Consider the following 20,080-nt stretch of genomic DNA (forward strand, 5'->3'; position numbering starts at 1 on the left):
CATCTGAACTCCCTTCCTGTATTTGGGGAATTCCTCGTCATGTGAGTATTGATGAGAGCCACACCTACCAACATAACGGCAAAAATGGCTGGACATTCACCTTCCCAGACTCCCTTGCAGCTAAGGCATGGGCACATGACTTAGCCATGGCCAACCCTGAACCTAGAGCTGCACACACAGGCAGGCACAGGGGGAAATTATCATGGGTGAAGGCAATGGCAACAATATCCAGTGCCCAGAGGCAGCAAAGGCTGAGGTGACAGAGTTGGTAGCAGTGCCTGGTCCCAATGGTGTGGTCAGTGTGAAACAGTATATGGTCCAGTGCTCAGCAACAAAGGCCACCCCACATAGAACTAATCATATCATATGACCTTGGCTATGAATCTGGCTGTATAGTCTCTACTTGCTCCTGCCCTATTTCCAACTTCCAGCAATTTCAGAAACTACCCAATATCTTCTCAATAAATTACTACTCTGCTTTAAAGATGCAGCCAGGGGCCGACCTCGTGGCCGAGTGTTAAAGTTCCACATGCTTTGCTTCCGTGGCCCAGGTTCACAGGTTCAGATCCTGGGCACGGACCTACTCCACTCATTAGACATGCTGTGGAGGCATCTCGCATACAAAAATAGAGGAAGACTGGCATAGATGTTAGCTCAGGGTTAATCTTCCTCAAGCCAAAAATAAAGAAGAGGAAGATTGCCAACAGATGTTAGCTCAGGGCGAATCTTCCTCACAAAAAAAAAAAAAAGAAAGAAAGAAAGAAAGATGCAACCAGTTTCCATTGCTTCTATCTAAGAACCTTACCTAATATACTGCCCCAGGATACACAGGCAGAGAGAGGTGGCTGTCTACTGAATTTAAGAATGAAACATTTATGTTCCTTTAGATACCAAAGCAGAACCAAAGACATTTTTCCACAGGGAAACATGGGGGAAGGCTAAGTTTTAAGGTACAAATAAAACTATGCAGCTGGAATGCTATGAGTTAAAGAAGTTTCAATAGGCTCATCTACTCTTTGAGTGGCTTTCTCCCATTAGAAAACAGATTCCAAGTTCAAAACCACCAACTGACTTTACAACAAGCCCTGAGAATGTAATCAGTTTGTGAACCGGGAGTTGCCACTATTTACATCTGGCAAAAGACTCACGCTCACGATTCTTCTTGTTGTGAGTGGGCAGAAGAGCAGTGGGTGAAAAAGAACAATTTTGTCTTTCTCCTTCAATCAGAGCTTTCTGAGAGATGAAGCCATTTGAAAACCAGTGGTCAAGAACTGAACATGAATATGAAAATGCAAATCAAGGCATCCAAAGATTTATATTCAACTGTAGAAATATCAATATTGCTGAAAAGCTGCATCCATGAGTTCAGCGTACTACAGCATATTTAGTTCCAAGTTTGAGAGAGCTGAACCCTAGGCAATTTATCTGCATATGTTTCAGGCTAACCACATAGATTTTGCAGACGAAGCTAGAAGATAAGATAGATAGCTTAGAACAAACTGTTGATGTGACCAAAAGGGCTTCATAAAAGAGTCAAATGCAGTAATGACATTAATACAAATGTGGATGCAAAGAGAGCCTCTCTCTGTGGTGCCCATTGTTTCTGGAAACTGAGGAAGTCTTTCATGACAAACTACAGCTAGTTAAATTCATGACAAAGTACAACTATGGTTTTTGTTAGTTGTGCAGAACAAGATTATACACACCCCGTAAAGAAGGCTTACAAAATAAATGCAGACCCTGATGTACGCATATAATTTCCCATTCTGTGGTGTTATTTCATAACGACTTGCCAAGAGATCAATCCCTCAGTCACAGAAGTCAGGATACAAATCACCTTGGGAAAAAATTAAAATTAAAAATTAAAATTCAGTTGGTGATGTAAATGCTACTTCAAATTCTATCAACTGCCAAATCATCTTTACCATATATATTATCCTTCTGTGCCGTCAGTTCCCATGAAATAGCTAATGGCCGCTAAAACAAGAGTTCCATTCCACAGTTGTCCAAGTGAATTATACCGGGCTCACTCAGTGTTTTGAAAAGTTGAGACAAATTTATCTCAGTCAATCCCAGATCCCTCCTTCTTGTTTCATTTGGGGATCACAACGGACAGTGATTCCACACAGTGATATGTGTGTGTATCAAAGTAAATATGCAATCTAATCACCACAGCTCTGTAAAGAACAAGGCACAATTCTGCTACTTAGGTTTCAGAAATGCAAAGAGAAAAAGTGGGGCGGGGGGGAGGGTGAATCCCCAGAAATCAGTCTCAAAAGCTGTTTCCAAGATCACCTTTTCGAGAAATTTAAAAATAAGGGTCAGTTTCTCACGCACAAGTATAATGGAAGCAAATTCATAGCTAGCTCATGAACTTCAAAACGGTGGAACTCTGAATAGCTACTTCCAAAACAGACTCATTGTATCCAAAGCCTGAATTAATATTTAGGTATATAGAAATATTTCTTTGTTTTTTTCCCCCTACAATGGCTTAAGAGATCATCCAGAAATTTACACAGAAGGATTTTATTTTGTCCTGTATAGGTTCAGCTTCTAACCTTCAAAAGTAGTAGATTTTTGGGCCGGCCCCGTGGCTTAGCGGTTAAGTGCGCGCGCTCCGCTGCTGGCGGCCTGGGTTCGATCCCGGGCGCGCACCGACGCACCGCTTCTCCGGCCATGCTGAGGCCGCATCCCACATACAGCAACTAGAAGGATGTGCAGCTATGACATACAACTATCTACTGGGGCTTTGGGGGGAAAAAAATAAATAAATGAAATTATTAAAAAAAAAAAAAAAAGTAGTAGATTTTTAAACTTTTACTATAAAGATCTCTATTGGATGATATAATCTCTCAAACACCTTCTTAATCTGATTTTTTTATCTAAACAAATATGATAAGATGTAATTAAAATGGCATTGATTTCACCAATATCACAGGATGTAAATTGCTAGTCAATGAAGTTCTAAGGAAAGTATAAAATGGTGAAATATTGTCACTCATTTGAAAAAGAAGTAACTGAGAGCAAGTCAAATGAACCACCAACATTTCAACACTTACTACAAACACAGAAGTTTGTAATAGATGTGGAATAGGAATGAGGCACGTGACACAGTTACTGGCAACACGGAGTTTAGCATATTGGAGAAACATAACACATGGAACTCTGGATGAACACTGGATCACAGACCTCCTGGAAAGGTTTAGACTTGAAGGAAAAGAGCTTGCCTAGGTCAGATAGGGCCATTTTCTGTCATATTAGCAAGCCTATTATACACATTATTTTTTTTTTAATTCTATGTCACATAAATATGTCCACACCTCTTACATCATTAAGGATGCCAATCAACAATGCCGTCAAAGGCAATTTCACACATCTAAGAAAGTTTACCATATCTTTCCAACATTGCTCATCATTCTGCAGTATTTACTTTCTACCAGTCTGAGTCTCCCACCAGAATATGAGATATTAGAAGTCAGAGGGGTGCCCTATTGAACTTTTAAAACTTAACTCTTGGCACCTATTGAATACATACTAATCCAACATATTGTTGATGATGAATAAATAAATGAATGAATAGTGCTACAATAGTAGGTCTTTGGTGATTTATCTGAATACAAAGATTGATTCTTGACAACAAAACAAAGTACAGGAGGTTTCTACAAAGTTATACTTCATTAAGAAAATGGTCAAAATTAATGATCAAAAAATATGCAAAAGAAGTATTCAATGAAGCACTATTCATAATAGGAAAATGGCAACATTCTGAATTTTCAACAATTGGGCAATGTGCTGTTTTATTATGGTCAAGCACTGGATAGATTATGGTGCTATTAAAAATGACATATATGAAGGCTTGCAGCAGAGGAAAATTAAGCTATAATAGTAAAAAATAAGAGGATCAAAATAAGATGTATAATATAACTAGAACCAAATAAAAATATGTACACATGTGAAAAAAGATTAGAATGGAATACAAAAAAATACTTGTTTAAGTACATAGAGTTGGAGCTTATAAGTGATTTTTTTCACTCTAAACTCTTTATAAAACTTGAAGTTTATATTGTCATTTATAGATCCTATTGTAAAAGTAGTATTTTAATATTATATGTTTAACAGTAATTGTTACAATGATTATTAATAATAACATTTCGATAAATCCAAGTGCTATTGGAAGATGCCCCACTACTTTATATACTAAAAGTAAAAATAAAGTGCTGTCAATAATAGTTGTGAAATGTCAGCAGTTCCAAGATACCAAATTTCAAGAATGTTAAAATGTGAAAGATGTGTCTTAGAATCAATAAATAGAATATATTATAAAGCAACTATATAAGAAACTACTGGTAAAATAAAAGTGATCATTAGTAATGATATAGATAACAAGAAACTAACAAATCTATGGAAAAGTTGATAGAAATCTCCTAAAGAAATAAATTATTTGATTCACAAATAAAAGGTCTATATAAGGATTCAGATAATGAAAGGAACAAGGACATCACACAACAGAAGGCAAGTCTTCACCATGCCCCTGAGATTAAGAGTATTCGGTCCAAATGGATCATCAAGAAGAAATTAAAGTAAGAAGCCTGAACAAGATTTTCAACTCCTCTATAAAAGAAGCTATGAAATTAATTGTTTTTTTGTTTTTTGTTTTTTGGGGTTTTTTTGGTGAGGAAGATTGGCCCTGAGCTAACATCTGTGCCAATCTTCCTCTATTCTGTATATTGGATGCTGCCACAGCATGGCTTAATGAGTGGTATGTAGGTCCACATCTAGGATCCGAACCTGCGAACCCCGGACCGCCAGAGCAGAGCATGCAAACTTAACCACTACACCACCAGGCCAGCCCCTGAAATGAATTGTTTTGAGTCGCATTTTCTTGAAAGTAATGCTGAAACTGCCTACTGGCTCACAGAGAGGGCCACTCATTGAATTTTGGTAACATCATCAATTTGCATGAGGGAGTGGGATGGGGAGAGGTAATAAGTCCATGTCTATGAATGTAACATTATGGTTCACAAAAACAGGATTAAAATTTGGAATTTTCCATCTACTAGTCTTCTAAGCTTTCTTCCCTAAGTTAACCCATTTCTATGAATAACATTGGCTTTTTATTTAAAATAATAATGAAAGTTAATTAATCTCACTGGAACTTTTAGCAGTTTAGCATAAAGAAAATATAAGGAACTTTTCAGTTGGCAACCAAATCATGGGACACTACCCTGTCTCTGAGAGAGAAACACAACAATGTAACAAATTATAAAAACAAACTACAATGAGCAGTGAGACAAAAGCATCACCCAAAAAGAAAAAAATGGCAGAAACAGTCAACTTCATTATTTTAAAATCACTGATGTCATACATCTACATATGTAAAGCACAGGAGTCTTATTCATTGCCAAACGACAAAAACAAAATACAGAGGTCTAATACTAAACTGATACATAATATCAATTTGCTTAGTGTTGGGGCCGGCCCTGAGGCGTAGCGGTTAAGTGCGCGCTCCGCTGCTGGCGGCCCGGGGTTCGGATCCCAGGCGTGCACCAAGGCACAGCTTGTCAGGCTGTGCTGTGGCGAGGTCCCACATAATGTGGAGGAGGATCAGCACGGATGTTAGCTCAGGGCCAGTATTCCTCAGCAAAAAGAGGAGAACTGAAATGGATGTTAGCTCAGGGCTGATCTTCCTCACACACACACAAAAAAATTGCTTAGTGTATGAATGACTTATAAATAAAATTCATAAATGCCAACCTCTGAGAAAAAAATCAACAAAACCAAGAGTAGGTTCCTCAAAAAGATGTATAAAATTGATAAACCTTTAGCAAGACTAAATAAAAAAAGAGAAGACTCAACTAAAACCAGAAATAAAAGAAAGAACATTATTACATTTCAGAAATAAAAAGGATTATAAAAGAGTAGTATGAACAATTGTATGCCAACAAATTTGATAACCTAGATGAAATGAATACATTTCTAAAAACACAGAACTTAACAAGATGGAATTATGAAGAAAGAAAATCAGACCTATAACTAGTAATGAGATTGATCAGTAATTAAAAACCTCCCAACAAAGAAAAGCCCAGGATCAGATAGCTTCACTGGTGAATTCTACCAATCATTTAAAGAAGAAGTAATATCAATCCTTCTCAAACTCTTCTTAAAAAACTGAAGAGGAAAGAACACTTGCAAACTCATTCTATAAAGCCAGCATTACAGATACCAAAGCCAGTTTTCTACAAGAAAAAGAAAAACTATAGACCATTATCCCTTATGAATATTGATGGAAAAATTCTCAACAAAATACTAGGAAACAGAATTCAACAGCTTATTGAAAGTGGACTTTATTGCTGGAATGCAAGGATGGTTCAACATAAGAAAATCAATCACTGTAATATACCACATTAAAAGAATGAAGGAAAAAAAACACATGATCACCTCAATTGATGCAGAAAAAACATCTGATAAAATTCAACACCCTTTCATAATAAAACCACTCAACAATTAGCAATAGAGGGAAACTACCTCAACAAAATAAAGGCCATATATGAAAAGCCCACAGCTAACAACACGCTCAATGGCAGAAGGCTGAAAGCTTTGGCTTTAAGATCAAGAGCAAGTCGACGATGCCCACTCTTGCTACTTCTGTTCAACACAGTACTGGAAGTCCTAGCCAGAGCAACTAGGCAAGAAAAAGAAATTAAGAGCATACAAATTGGAAAGGAAGAAGTAAAATTATCTCTGCTCACAGATGATGTGAAAACCCATCACAGATATAGAAAACCCTCAAGATTCCACAAAAAACTGTTAGAACTAATAAATGAACTCAGCAAATCTGCAGGATATAAAACCAAGACACAAAAAGTAATTGTGTTTCTATATACTAACAATGAAGAATGCAAAATGGAAATTAAGACAACAATTCTATTTATAATAGCATCAAAAAAATATGTCTGAAAGAAATTAAAGAATCAAATAAACGGAAAGACATCTATGTTCAGAGATTGGAAGACAATATTGTTAAGACATCAATATTACTGAAAATGATACACAGATTCAATGCAGTGTTTACCAAAATGCCAACGACATTTTTGCAGAAATAGAAAAATCTGCACATAGTCTCTCTTTTAATAAATTTTAAGGGTGAATCACTCCAAGTTACCAACAAACACTTATAATTAACCTGCAAAGTAGTATATTGAGCATCGCAAGTTGGAAGCTAGCATTTGGACACACAGAGGATCCAACATTTGAAATAGAGTGGCATCATCACTAACATTCAGGCTGACAGTGGACCAAATTCAGGACTTTTTGTGTGAGACAATCATAGGGGAGACTTGGGAGCCTGTCCTATCAATAGAATAATATAAGATCAAACAATGGGAAGAATGACCTTTTCCAGCAACAGATGCCTGGGTCTCCACAAAACAGCTCCAGTCACAAACCAGGGCTGTGTTAAGTATGGTAACCACCATCATCAGATACAGGCAGTATCAATCTGTTCAAAAATTGTACTGTGTACTTTTAGGAGTTATTATAGATTCATAGAATTTCTGATTGACAAGGACCTTAAAAATCATATTAGACATGAAAATAATTTTATGGATAGGAAAATAAGGACCCCAGGAAAAGGTGCCTATGTACTTCAAGGTCACATAACTAGCAGGTGGCAAAACCAGGACTAGATCTTAGGTTTCCTGTGTTCCTCCATCTTCCCTAATAAAATTTCTGAGCTTAAGGTTGGGAGCACTACCTTAGTCTGTTGGTAGAAAAAGTCTCTACACAAAACAATCTCTTTTTTTTTTTCTAGTTTTATTGATATATAATTAACATACAACATTGTATTAGTTTAAGGTGTACATCATAATAATTTCATATATGTACCTATTACAAAATGATCACCACTATAAGTTTAGTTAACATCCATCACCACACATAGATACAAATTTCTTTTCTCATGGTGAGAACTTTTAAGATCTATTCTCTCAGCAACTTTCAAATACATAATACAGTACTGTTAACTAGTCACCACGCTATACCTTACATTCGCAGAATATATCTTATAACTAGAAGTTTGTACCTTTTGACCACCTTCACCCATTTCCCCTACTCCCTACCCCTTGCCTCGAGCAACCACCAATCTGTTCTGTTTCTCTAAGTTTGAGTTTTTTAGATGCTACATCTAAGTGATATCATACAGTAATCCCCCCTCTGACTTATTTCACCTAGCATAATGCCCTCAAAGTCCATTCATGTTGTCATAAATGGCAAGATTTCCTTCTTTTGTATGGCTGAGTAACTCTCCGTTACTGTGTGTGTGGGGGGTGTGTGTGTGTGTGTGTGTGTGTATCACAGTTTCTTTATCCATTCAGCTGTTGGTGGACACTTATGTTGTTTCTATATCTTGGCTATTGTAAATAATGCTGCAGTAAACATGGGAGAGCAGATATCTCTTCTAGACAGTGATTTCATTTCCTCTGGAGATATACCCACAAGTGGAATTGCTGGATCATATGGTCATTCTATTTTTAATTTTTTGAGGAATCTTCATACTGTTTTCCATAGTGGCTGCACCAATTTACATTCCCACCAACAGTGCACAGGGTCCTTTTTCTCTACATCCTCACCAACACTTGTTATCTCTTGTCTTTTTTGATGACAGCCAATCTAATAGGTGTGAGGTGATCACAGAACAATTTCTTGAAGACTTTTAACCACATCGGTATATGCCCAATATGGCTAAACGAATTCAACCCTGCCGTAGGAAAAGAACCTCCTAGGATTATATTGAAGGTTTTGTACTGATACTGGACTTGCCGACAGCTGTCGCTATTGCCATCCCATCCCTTGTGGAAAGGGGTTAGGGTCTGCCCTGTGAGAGGTGGACTTCCCAATGTCAATTTTCCTGGGAAGAGGCAGAGTCTGAGATAAACAGGAACTAGGAAGGAAAGACTTGGCAGAAGGAAAAGGGAAATCCTCCCTCCTCCAGGGCCTCAATGTCTTTGATGTCTGGATTCTACAACCAGAAATACAGTCCCAACTTCTGGGAGTGGGGGTTGGTGGTCTAGGCCAGAGAGGAAGCCTTGTAGAGGGCCCAGTGAGGATGGGTCTAGGCCTGTCCTATCTAGTTGCAAATTTTATGAGACTCTCAGGGTTTTGTTAAAAGTCATAAACTCAACCTTGATCTGCTACAGGGAATTAAGGACATGTTTCCAGGCTAGGGATTGAGTGGAAAAAGGGAAAGCAGAGTCCCCAAAGAACTATCACAGTGCTGACTGCAATTATTAGCAAGGTCCCCAAAGAAAAGGGGAACCTTTGGGACAGGAATCCAGGCATGAAGGCTAGGTTCATCTCATCATATGAAGATGGTGTCCTTTCCTGATCATTTCAAAGAAGGAGGTATCAATTTATAACTAGGAGACACAATGGGTTTCCTTGCAAATCATCACGGGCTAAACACACATTTCTCAATACTGACAATATAGGCTGATATTCAGTGGGTGAGCACTGTGATGACCGTCCAGAATGTTTACAGTCAGCATTCATTCTGACTGGCCAGTAACTGGTTGTTAACTATTTTGAGTTTCACCTTCCAACAATAACACATGTCTCTCCATCCTTAGTATCTGCTATTAATTCCCAAGCCTGGGAGAACACTAACCTTTGTGTTATATGTTTAGTGTTTATCCCAGATTCAGGAATGAATAAACATCCTATTAAACTCTAAGCACCAGACATCATTATTCCCATTTTATAGACTAGAAAATTGAGGCTCAGAGAAAGAACTCATCCACAGACAGCCAGTGGCAGAACCAGAATTTAATTACAAAACAAACAGAACTTTGGGATTGTATAAAAACAGTCCCTCTACTCTGGAAATCTATCCTCCTATAAAAGATAACACTACAGGGAACAAGAAACTATGGGACTTAAAGGTAAATGCATCACTATATCATAAAATATTGATATAGAAAATACTGGACAAAAGCATGATTTTAATCCTACACTCAACTCTCATTCTGCAATTGTCAAGCATTACCTGAATACCTAAAGCTTTTACATATATCTATAGGACAAAATACTAGTTTATATAAAATACTTTAAATCCACGTATATGAACTATAAAACCAATTTAACCCTATTTATTAAGAGAAAAACCCCAACATACGTGCTATTAACGCCCTTGGAGTCCCTATGTGAATGTCTCATTTGATTAAAATATTATCACCATTTTCAACAAAAGACAAAATTTAACAGAAGATTTAAGGGAAAGAATCTAAATTTAACAATTTTCCCTCCAGCCATTTCTTTAAACTTCTGATAAAACATCTGTTCTAAAAAATTATTTTGCTTTCTACTTAGAGGACTAATGAAAAGGCATCTGAATTAAATTACCACTGCTGTGGAAACAGTGAACAAAACTAGCGATGATGACAAGACTTTCTCAAAGGATGTTACATTCCCTAAACAATATCCATCATCATCATAACCTTTAAATGCCCTTTCTCAGATGGCTATCCCAGCCATTAGTTGTAATTGAAGTCCTTTTTGTTGAAATCAACTTATTCATCTCTACATCTGATTCTTTTCAGCTACCACCATTTTCTCTTCTTTCTACTTATTATAAGAGATCAGATACTAGTTTAATATGTAATTTTACTGGTACTACATTCTTTTTTTTTTTTTATAATTTTATTTATTTATTTCTTTTTCCCCAAAGCCCCAGTAGATAGCTGTATGTCATAGCTGCACATCCTTCTAGTTGCTGTATGTGGGACGCAGCCTCAGGATGGCCTGAGAAGCGTGCGTCAGTGCGCACCCGGATCCGAACCCCCCGGCCGCCAGCAGCGGAGCGCGAGCACTTAACCGCTAAGCCACGGGTCCAGCCCATGGTACTACATTCACATTAAGTTAATTTATCAAAGCAGTCTGGATGCTCTAAAGATTTTTTTTTTAAAAAAAAGATACAGAATGCCACCAAATTCCCTTACTAGTGGGATGGCCATTTAACTTATCATCCAAACCAGGATACTTGATATTGAAAGAGAGCATTATCAAAAATAATAACAAAAATAGGCATAGGCAGGATTATCCCAGCAAACTGACATGTATGGTCACCCTACTTATTAAAGACCCAAATACTGCACTTAAAAGCTAAAAGTCTCAAAAAATAGGGCCGGCCCCATGGCTTAGCGGTTAGGTGTGCGCACTCCACTGCTGGCGGCTGGGGTTTGGATCCCGGGCGGGCACCGAGGCACCGCTTCTCCAGCCATGCTGAGGCCGCATCCCACATACAGCGACTAGAAGGATGTGCAGCTATGACATACAACTATCTACTGGGGCTTTGGGGGAAAATAAATAAATAAATAAAATTATTTAAAAAATAAATAAATAAATAAAAGTCTCAAAAAATGAAATAAAGTCCATGGTGGGAAAGGGGGCATAGAGAGTTCATGTGTGAACAGAAAATCAGAACAGTCAAATTAGAAGATCCAAAGAAGGCTGCGTCTCTCTCAAGCACCCAAACCCAACAGCATTTCCAGATTCCCTAAACACAGCTCTGCCCCGCCTTGGATATTAAAACAGTTTGTACATGGGGGTTAAGTCCATCATATGTCCTGTGCTCTCCTTGCTTACTTATCGGTTCATTTTACTACCACCCTCACACTCCTCCTTGATATTACCTTAACTTATCCCCCTCCCTACAAGTTTCCTTTCTCCTTTCTTCCCTGTTCTATTTTCCATCACGGAGCCAAGCCATCCGAGTTACAGGGTACTTGTTACATGCCAGGCACTGTGCTAAGTACTTCCTACCTAAAATGGGGAATCTCAAGATGAATTAGATACAGTCCTTGCCAGGTAATTGTTAATATTTTTGTTCGCAACACTTTGTTTAAAACTCAATACGGTTTCACTCCAAGCTCCATTTCCGCATGTCCTAAGCAGCCCAAGCAAGGAGTACAACTACAAAGTATTCTAGCGAAGCCATCCCTCTGTTTATTTGCAGATGACTGAGTATACATACTGATGTAAAAGAATAATAAACTAATCCACGTTTGTTAAGGTGTCAAAATTGCTACATCTTAAAAAAATTTATAAAAGCTCTCCCAACCAAGACACTGCAGCTTTTAGGAGGAGCAAACACTCATTCTTGAATCCGTTTGCTCCTTGAAGCTGGTGAAGGATTGATCATGTCTTGCCCACCAATGAATTTCCAGTACCTTGCAGCATATCTAGCACAAAATAGGCACTCAATCAGTATCTGTTGAGTAAATGAATGAATGAGGAGCTCATGGTTAACCACTTTTTTCTTGATTCCAACTCCTCAAGATCTTTACTCCAATTCCATCTTTACCTTCTCTTAAAAGGCAGCCCCACTATAGTAACAGCTTTGAGGTCAGCCAAAAAATCCCATATCAAATCCGCAACCACTTCATAGCAACGTAACCGGGAACAAGTTTTCTAATCACTTTTTTTGCCTTATTTTTCTTATCTATAAAATAGTCCTAATCACTCTGCATGCCTTATTCTTCTTATCTACAAAACAGAGATAGCACTATTTAATTTGCAAAGTTTTTGTGATATTTTTGAGATTTGAAAACAATTTATGTAAAAGACCAGGAAGGAACCCAATAAATGTGTGTTGAACGAAAGAATAAATTGCCATTCCATTCTGTGGCTCCAGACCAAAATGTAACCATCAAAATCTAATTTGCCAAAGCCGGTCTTTGGTCAAACAACAGATATGCGCCAAGGGGTATAATACACAACTGGAGTCTGTCTGTTGCTGAACATCAAAGGAAGAGGTTAACATCTGCTTTTAAATACAGGAAAACAACAATTAGTTCACAAATAAAAGGGAAAGGTATGCAATCCAATTTTATTTTCCCCAACAAAGTACCCATGTATTAAGGAATTACCAGCTCACAGGAGACCGAAGCTTTTTTGCAGGGGTCACATAGTGGGGGAAGATAACTGTGGAAATAGTTTTTAAGTTCAGCATTTATTGATAGCTCCTGGTTTTCCCCGTCAAGAATGGACAGACTAACTTTGCACTTACTCTAAAGTGCAAAACTAAGCAGTCAAAAACTACAAGATTGGGTCTGAAGAGTATTTTTATCCAAATTGCTTGCTCTCCTAGGAATCTAAGATATAAAACCACAAAAGAGAATATCATGAATCTTTGTGCCACTTTAAATTTATGAAAGAAAATAAACTCTGACAGACAGGCATAAGCTTATTTTGGCCATAGAGAAACGTTCTGAGACCCATTCTGCTGCTGTTTCACTTTCCCTTCAGGCCAAGCAGTGGCCAGTGGGAGTGAGAAGCTCCCTTGTGCCCCATTTCCAGCACACACACCTGAACTCACTCTCTACTGAGGCTATGAGAGCTATTACGGGCCCTTACCTTCCTTTTTTCCAGTAAGAGTGGCAAGACAAGCTATGAAACTTCCCCAGGGCCTGGTTTCCTTTCTCACAGCTCACTTGTGCTACTGTCCTGGAAGATGAAAGAAACACCAGAGTTTTTCAAAGCCCAGAGGCAATGTTGATCTCGAATAACATTTTCCATTTTCTTAAAAGCCATCATTTCATACTCTCCTCAGGCACAGAGAGCATGAAGCAAAGCCTAACCTGCCTCCTTCGAGTTCATGAAGTAGATGCAGTAGTTACAAGAGAACCTGAACTCTAGTATAAAAACAGCAAAGGGTCATCCTGGAATAAACATGGGCTACAATACTGAAGTGTCAAATTCTGTCCTACAAGCTCACAATTTTAGCCTCCTTTAAAGCATATCTTAGCAAAAGTGGTTCCCATCTGGATGAAGATTTTTCCCCCTAAATTTCCAATGAGAAGGACCTGGCCCCCACTTCCGAAAAAAATGGCCATGAAAATCCTATGAACAGCAGTGGAGCCTTGTCTGATGCAGTGACGGAAGGTGAGAGGATGGCGCAAAAAGACAAGGCAGGGTTCTGCTCTGCTGTACACAGACTCCCTAGGAGTTGGAATCAACTGACAGCACTACCAACAACAACAAATTCCCAATGAACCAGGCACATTAACCTATCATCACAACCTGTTTTCTTACCCATCCTCATTTTACAGATGTTTTCTTGCCAAGGGTCACAGCATTTATAAGCCGAGAAACTGGGATGCAAATCCAGGCAGTCTGACCCCAGGGCCTCTGATAACATGCCCTGAACTAGGAAAGCATATCTATCTGTTGTTTAAATCTAACTCCAGTAGGAACCATAAAAGAGCAACCTTCAGAGCCAGCCCTGATGGCCTAATGGTTCAAGTTCAGCACGCTCTGCTTCAGTGGCCAGGGTTTGGTTCCCGGCTGCAGAACTACACCAACTCGTCTGTCAGTAGCCAAGCTGTGGCCTAAGCTCACATAAAAGAACTAGAAGGACCTACAATTAGAATATACAACTATGTACTGAGGTTTTGGGGGAGGGGAAAAAAAAAAGAGAGGAAGATTGGCAACAGATGTTAGCTCAGGGTGAATCTTTCCCAGCAAAAAAAAAAAGAAGTGACCTTCAGCACCAGGGCTCCACATATTTTTACAAACTGATGTTCTTACCTGCATGAATGACAGTGTTAACACTTTTCATGGACCCAAAAGTATCATTTAAGCCATCTGAGTTTTATACCTGCCACAGCAATGCAGCAGCCAGCACAGCTTTACAGCCTCCAAAAAGTGCTTGCGAGAAGTGCACTTTAGTCTCAGCTTCAGTCTTTGACAGCAAGTCACAAATTATTTTTCAGATAAAATGGCAATTAGGAATTTCCTAAAACTTTAGTGATCAATCTTGATATCAAACTAAAATCCAGTGCCCTCTTTTTAAGTTCTACTTGACTATAACTGCTACTGAAGCTTTACATATATAACAAAAAATTATTGAATTTTAGGAGACTGAAAAAATCTTAGGGATTACTCATCTTATCAACACATATTTTATTAAGCAAAGGGTTATGAAAGACAAAAAAAAAAAAATGAATAAAACTGGATCCCAGTCCTCAGGATTTTACAGTCTATTAAATTAAAGATTCTGTAAATAACTATGACCCAATTCAAATTAAAAATAATAAAAGATAAAATCAGAATATGTTATCAGAGAGATTCAAGTAAGGTATTAAGGGAGTTCAACATATAGAAAAGATTAATTCTAGACATAGCACAGTGGTTAAGAGCATAAACATGAGAATCACACAGACTGGGATTCAAGTCTTGACTATGCCTCTCCCTACACGTGTAACATTAGACAAGTTATTTAACTTCCCTGAGCCTCAGTGTCAAAATCTGTAAAATGGGGCAATAACATCTACCTCTTAGAACTGATATAGAATTAAATAAGACGGAACATGTAAAACTCTTAACACAGTTCCCAGCACATTCTCAGGGTCAACTGCTAGCAGTGGTTTCCAGTCCCACACCTATTATTTCACCGTCTCGCATTTCTAGCTCCTTCTCTTATCAATGCCCTTTAACTGCTCTGGCCAGGGTCCTGCTAGATCCTATTATCAATTCTCCTTTAAAGATGAGGAAATAGCCTTTGAGAGGATGGGGAACACGCCCAAGGTCACTTAGTTCGTAAACAGACCACCATGTCCACCTCCAGACTCTTAGGTCTTAGGGTACCTGGTTATTTATTTGTCTAATCTCTCCTATTATCTGATAAGCAATTAAAGGGCAAGTAGAGCATCTTACTGTGTAAATTTAAAAAGATGCCCTCTCTAGGCAGGCCCAGGCCCAAGAGCACACAGCTTGGTGAATAACATGCTGGACGGTTACTGGTCCCCTCCACCCACCACTCACACATACCTTTGTGCAGTGAACAATCTGCACAACATCACATGGTGGCCCTGGGTCTCCAGTCTCCAGTTTTCTCTTTCAGTTTATATTCCATGCTGCTGCCCAAGTGTTCTTTGTAAAACTCCCATCTAATTATGAAATTTACCTTAAAACCTTTATGGCTATATATTGCTTAGAAACCCCAAGTCTCTAGCGTGGCACACACGTGGCCCTCCTCACTCTGGCATCAAGGCTTTTCAATCTCAGCGCTTACTCTGCTCTCTAACGTGCCCCGTATCCCAGCCACAATGGAGTTCTCGCCACTCTCTGAACATGCCATAAGCTTCCATTCCTCTGTGCCTTGGCACATGCTTTTCCTACAGCCCCACTCACTCTCCTCTTTTCTCTCTGTCTTCTAACTCAGCCCTCAACACTTACTTCAATGCCAGCTCTTCAATGCATCGGACACATTTGCTGAGGACTCAGGAAATGACTGCCCCTTCTTCCACAGGCCCACGGCATTTTTCAGTCTACCTTCCTCACCTACTCACTGGAATCAGAAACATAGTACATGGGCTTTCAACTTAGATGGATCGGAATTAGGATCCTAACTCAAGACATTTTCTAGCTGTGTGAATGTGGGCAGGTTACCTTCCCCACTGAGTTTCAATAATCTTACTCCAAGAATTACTATGAAAATCTAGTGACTTAATGCTATGGCTTCCACACTTCTTCAGACAGTGGAGCCAGTCTGAGGGGCAAATACCAAGAAATCTTAGTATATTTCACTGGATCATGTAAACTAAGAATTATTCTGCAAGGAGAAATCATGACCATATTATACGTATACAAGTTCCCAAATATAAAACATATATATGTGTATAAATATACACACGTTTTTAAAATCATTGTTATAAGTTTATCCATTAAGTGCTTGTTAATTATTAACTTTTTTTTTTCCATTGTTAATTGAACTTAACAAGTCACAGCAGGTACCAAAAGTTTAGGAAAATATCAAGAAAAAAAACAAAGATTAGAAAATTCTGGGCCGGCCCCATGGCTTAGCGGTTAAGTGCACGCGCTCCGCTGCTGGCGGCCCGGGTTCGGATCCCAGGCGCGCACCGGTACACCGCTTCTCCGGCCATGCTGAGGCCGCGTCCCACATACAGCAACTAGGATGTGCAGCTATGACATACAACTATCTACTGGGGCTTTGGGGGAAAAAATAAATAAATAAAATCTTAAAAAAAAAAAAAGAAAATTCTATGCATAACTTATTTTGGAAGGGATGGGTCAATAAATATCACTACTGAATTTTAGTGATCAAACACCTTATTGAAGAACATCTAGCCCAATGCTTGTCACATGGTATTGCTGAATAAATGTCATTTGAATCTGAATTTGAAACTCAAATTAAGTACCTTGAAAGCAAGGGGATATCTCGTTCATCTTTGAATAATGAGCTCCTAACACAGCACCTGGCACACAGTAGCTGCACAACAAATGCTGGTTTAATAAACGAACTTCAAATTGAGAAAGCATGCAAAGGTCTATAAACCATTTTGCACTTCCAATTAATCTGGATTTCAATTTGCTCCAATAAATTATATTCCAAAGTCTATGAAATGCTCCTTCGGTACCCACCACCTCATCTGAGTTATTCAGAGTTTCTTGGGAGGGAGAAATATGTAAGCAGAATCCTTCTTTGGGCACAGAAATATTGATGAAGACAGCTAAGCAGGAGGAACATGTCACCCGCACTCTTGTAATATAACAAAGGGACCAAAAAAGACACAACACTTTATACACAGTACCTGGTAGCCAGTGACACTTACAATTTTGAAAACATATTTAGTCCCGCAAGTCTCCTACTCAGAACATGTCTGGTTACAGTAAACACAGTAGAGATTATAGAAGGTGAATTCTATTCTATTCTCTACTCACAACTGAAAAACCTACACCACATATTTCATTTATTTATACTCCTTTCTCACTGAAAGCCAGGATAGCCTCAAATTAAACAAAAAGCTAGAATCCAATTATTTCTTGTTCACTAAAAATGATATTGTAGGTAAATATTTATTAGCTTGGATATGCATTATTTATTGTTAAGTGGGAAAGACAAAATACCAAACACTTTGTAGCATATACTACTCTTTTAGTATTAACATAAAAATAAATATATATATGCCTTAAATAGGATAATATAAGAGAAGCTATTTTTTACTTCTTCTTTTTTGTGTGTGTGTGTGAGGAAGATCAGCCCTGAGCTAACATCCGTGCTAATCCTCCTCTTTTGGCTGAGGAAGACTGGCTCCGAGCTAACATCTATTGCCAATCCTCCTCCTTTTTTTTGCCCCCAAAGCCCCAGTAGATAGTTGTATGTCATAGTTGCATATCCTTCTAGTTGCTGTATGTGGGACGTGGCCTCAGCATGGCCGGAGAAGCGGTGTGTTGGTGCGCGCCCGGGATCCGAACCCGGGCCACCAGCAGCTGAGCGCGCGCACTCAACCGATAAGCTACAGGCTGGCCCATATTTTTTACTTTTTTTAAAACAATCCACGGCTAATCCTTCACAGGTGCATCTACATTTTGTCAACATTACACTCAAGTTTCTAGAAAACTACCTCAAATAATTAAATAAAATGCTTGAAACAAGGAAGACTTTGAAGACACATTTGTGATTAAGAAAAAAATGAAGGGAGAGAACAAAAGGAAGTTAAAAAGAAATGTGGAGGTTGCTTAGGGTTCTGAATTTTCCCTAAAACTGTGCATTTGCCACTCCAAAAAGAAATCACCAATACACTTAAGTACCCCCGACAGTTTTCAAAGTCGTCCCTCGATCTCCTGGGGGGGGGTTCCAAGAACCCCCCATGGATACCAAAACCCATCGCCGCTCAAGAGCCTTATATAAAATGACGTAGCACTGCGGGTAAAGTCAGCCCTCCTTATTCGCGGGTTTCAAAGGGGCCAAACCCACAGATAAGGAGGGGCGACTATACTGTCAGAAACATTCTCTCCTGACTTCTGAAAATTTCAGAAAGGATTTCCCTCCTTCTCTCCCACCCTCCCTTCTCCCTTAATGTTGACTTCCATATAACTAGTTCTTCAGGACTAGACTGATGTGGAGCATACTTATGCATTATAACTTTATTTTTGTTTAACTTAAAGATGAATTGTGAACATCCCTCTGTGCATATAAATATCCACCTATGGTATCAGCTTCAGTGAACAGGGATCTTTCTGCCATGGTCCCTCTGGTAACACAGGGGCTGCCTTCAGCTTATCATTGTGTTCAAAAGTCCTACAGATGCCTTGCCTCTACAAAATGGAAAAATAACTTTTACAACAATGTCACAAAGGGAATATTTTGGTATAATGGAAGGAAAAGATTTCACCAGAGACTATATTAAATTTTAAAGAGATGCTAAATTATTTGAAAGGCAGTTTAAGTAGCTTACTTTCTGGGACTAAGTCACATTTCCAATCTAAACACGACTGTGAATATCTGGATCCTGAAGCCCAGAGAATTAATCTTTTGCCCTTTTCATTTCACTTTTGTGGACAGATTGATGACTTCCAACATAATCCTCTTTCAATTATCCTTCCAAGATGGAATAACAATTACACCACATAGGATTTCCTTTATTTTAAGGTTAATATGTGAATACAAGACTACAAAATTCAACTAAATAAATTGCTATCATTTTTTAAATTCCAGTGACAATAGTATTTCACTACTGCAAATATTTCGCTCTAACAAAAAATTGTTTTTGGAGAAAATTTTCAACGTCCTTGCTTTCAATGGATTTACGTTTTAGCAGAGACTTCACAGCCCTCAAAAATTATATTTGTGGTATGTGTATACTGTGTGTATGTATGTAATATTTTTTCAGTACAAATATGGTATTTAACTTCAAACAGGCTTCATAATTAAAGACCCCTACCTTATAATTATTACAAAATAATACACAATTTAATTATAAGTAAATTTATAGTACATACAATATAACAATAAAATCTGATCTTACTATTTAATGCTTCTATGAAATTTCTAGAGCAAAGTTCTTTTCTGCCTTAATTTGTTTTAGACATGTTTGAACTAGCTCATTTGTACTGTCAGAAAGTAGAAGAGTTGTAAGACACAGGGCACACAAAGTTTAGAAAACTATCTAGTAATTTCATGGACAAACAGTTCCTATTATCAGTGATACTGTTTCTGGAACATGCCAGAAAGGAGATGTGTGTGTGCATTTTGTTTGGCTTACATTCTTATGGGCCATTCATA

The 20,080-nt window shown here is 38.3% G+C and overlaps 1 protein-coding gene across 16 annotated transcripts in view; it reads right to left on the reverse strand.

Moving 5' to 3' along the window:
* Positions 1-20,080, reverse strand: part of APBB2 (amyloid beta precursor protein binding family B member 2) — a 367,521-nt gene that overhangs the window by 242,114 nt on the left and 105,327 nt on the right. For 2 of the 16 annotated variants that reach the window (XM_087434230.1, XM_087434238.1), the window contains 2 exons: positions 13,408-13,497; positions 1,707-1,837 (listed from right to left, as the gene is read on the reverse strand). The exons of 10 other annotated variants lie outside the window; for them this stretch is intronic. The gene's annotated coding sequence lies outside the window, so the exon portion shown is untranslated. Of the gene's footprint in view, positions 1-1,706; positions 1,838-13,407; positions 13,498-16,230; positions 16,343-20,080 lie in introns of all 16 variants that reach the window. 4 more of the 16 variants (XM_087434233.1, XM_087434232.1, XM_087434234.1 and 1 more) reach the window with 4 other exon arrangements.

This window comes from Ceratotherium simum, chromosome 8 (assembly GCF_057802395.1).
Source record: "Ceratotherium simum simum isolate JZ-2026a chromosome 8, ASM5780239v1, whole genome shotgun sequence".
NCBI classification, from domain to species: domain Eukaryota; kingdom Metazoa; phylum Chordata; class Mammalia; order Perissodactyla; family Rhinocerotidae; genus Ceratotherium; species Ceratotherium simum.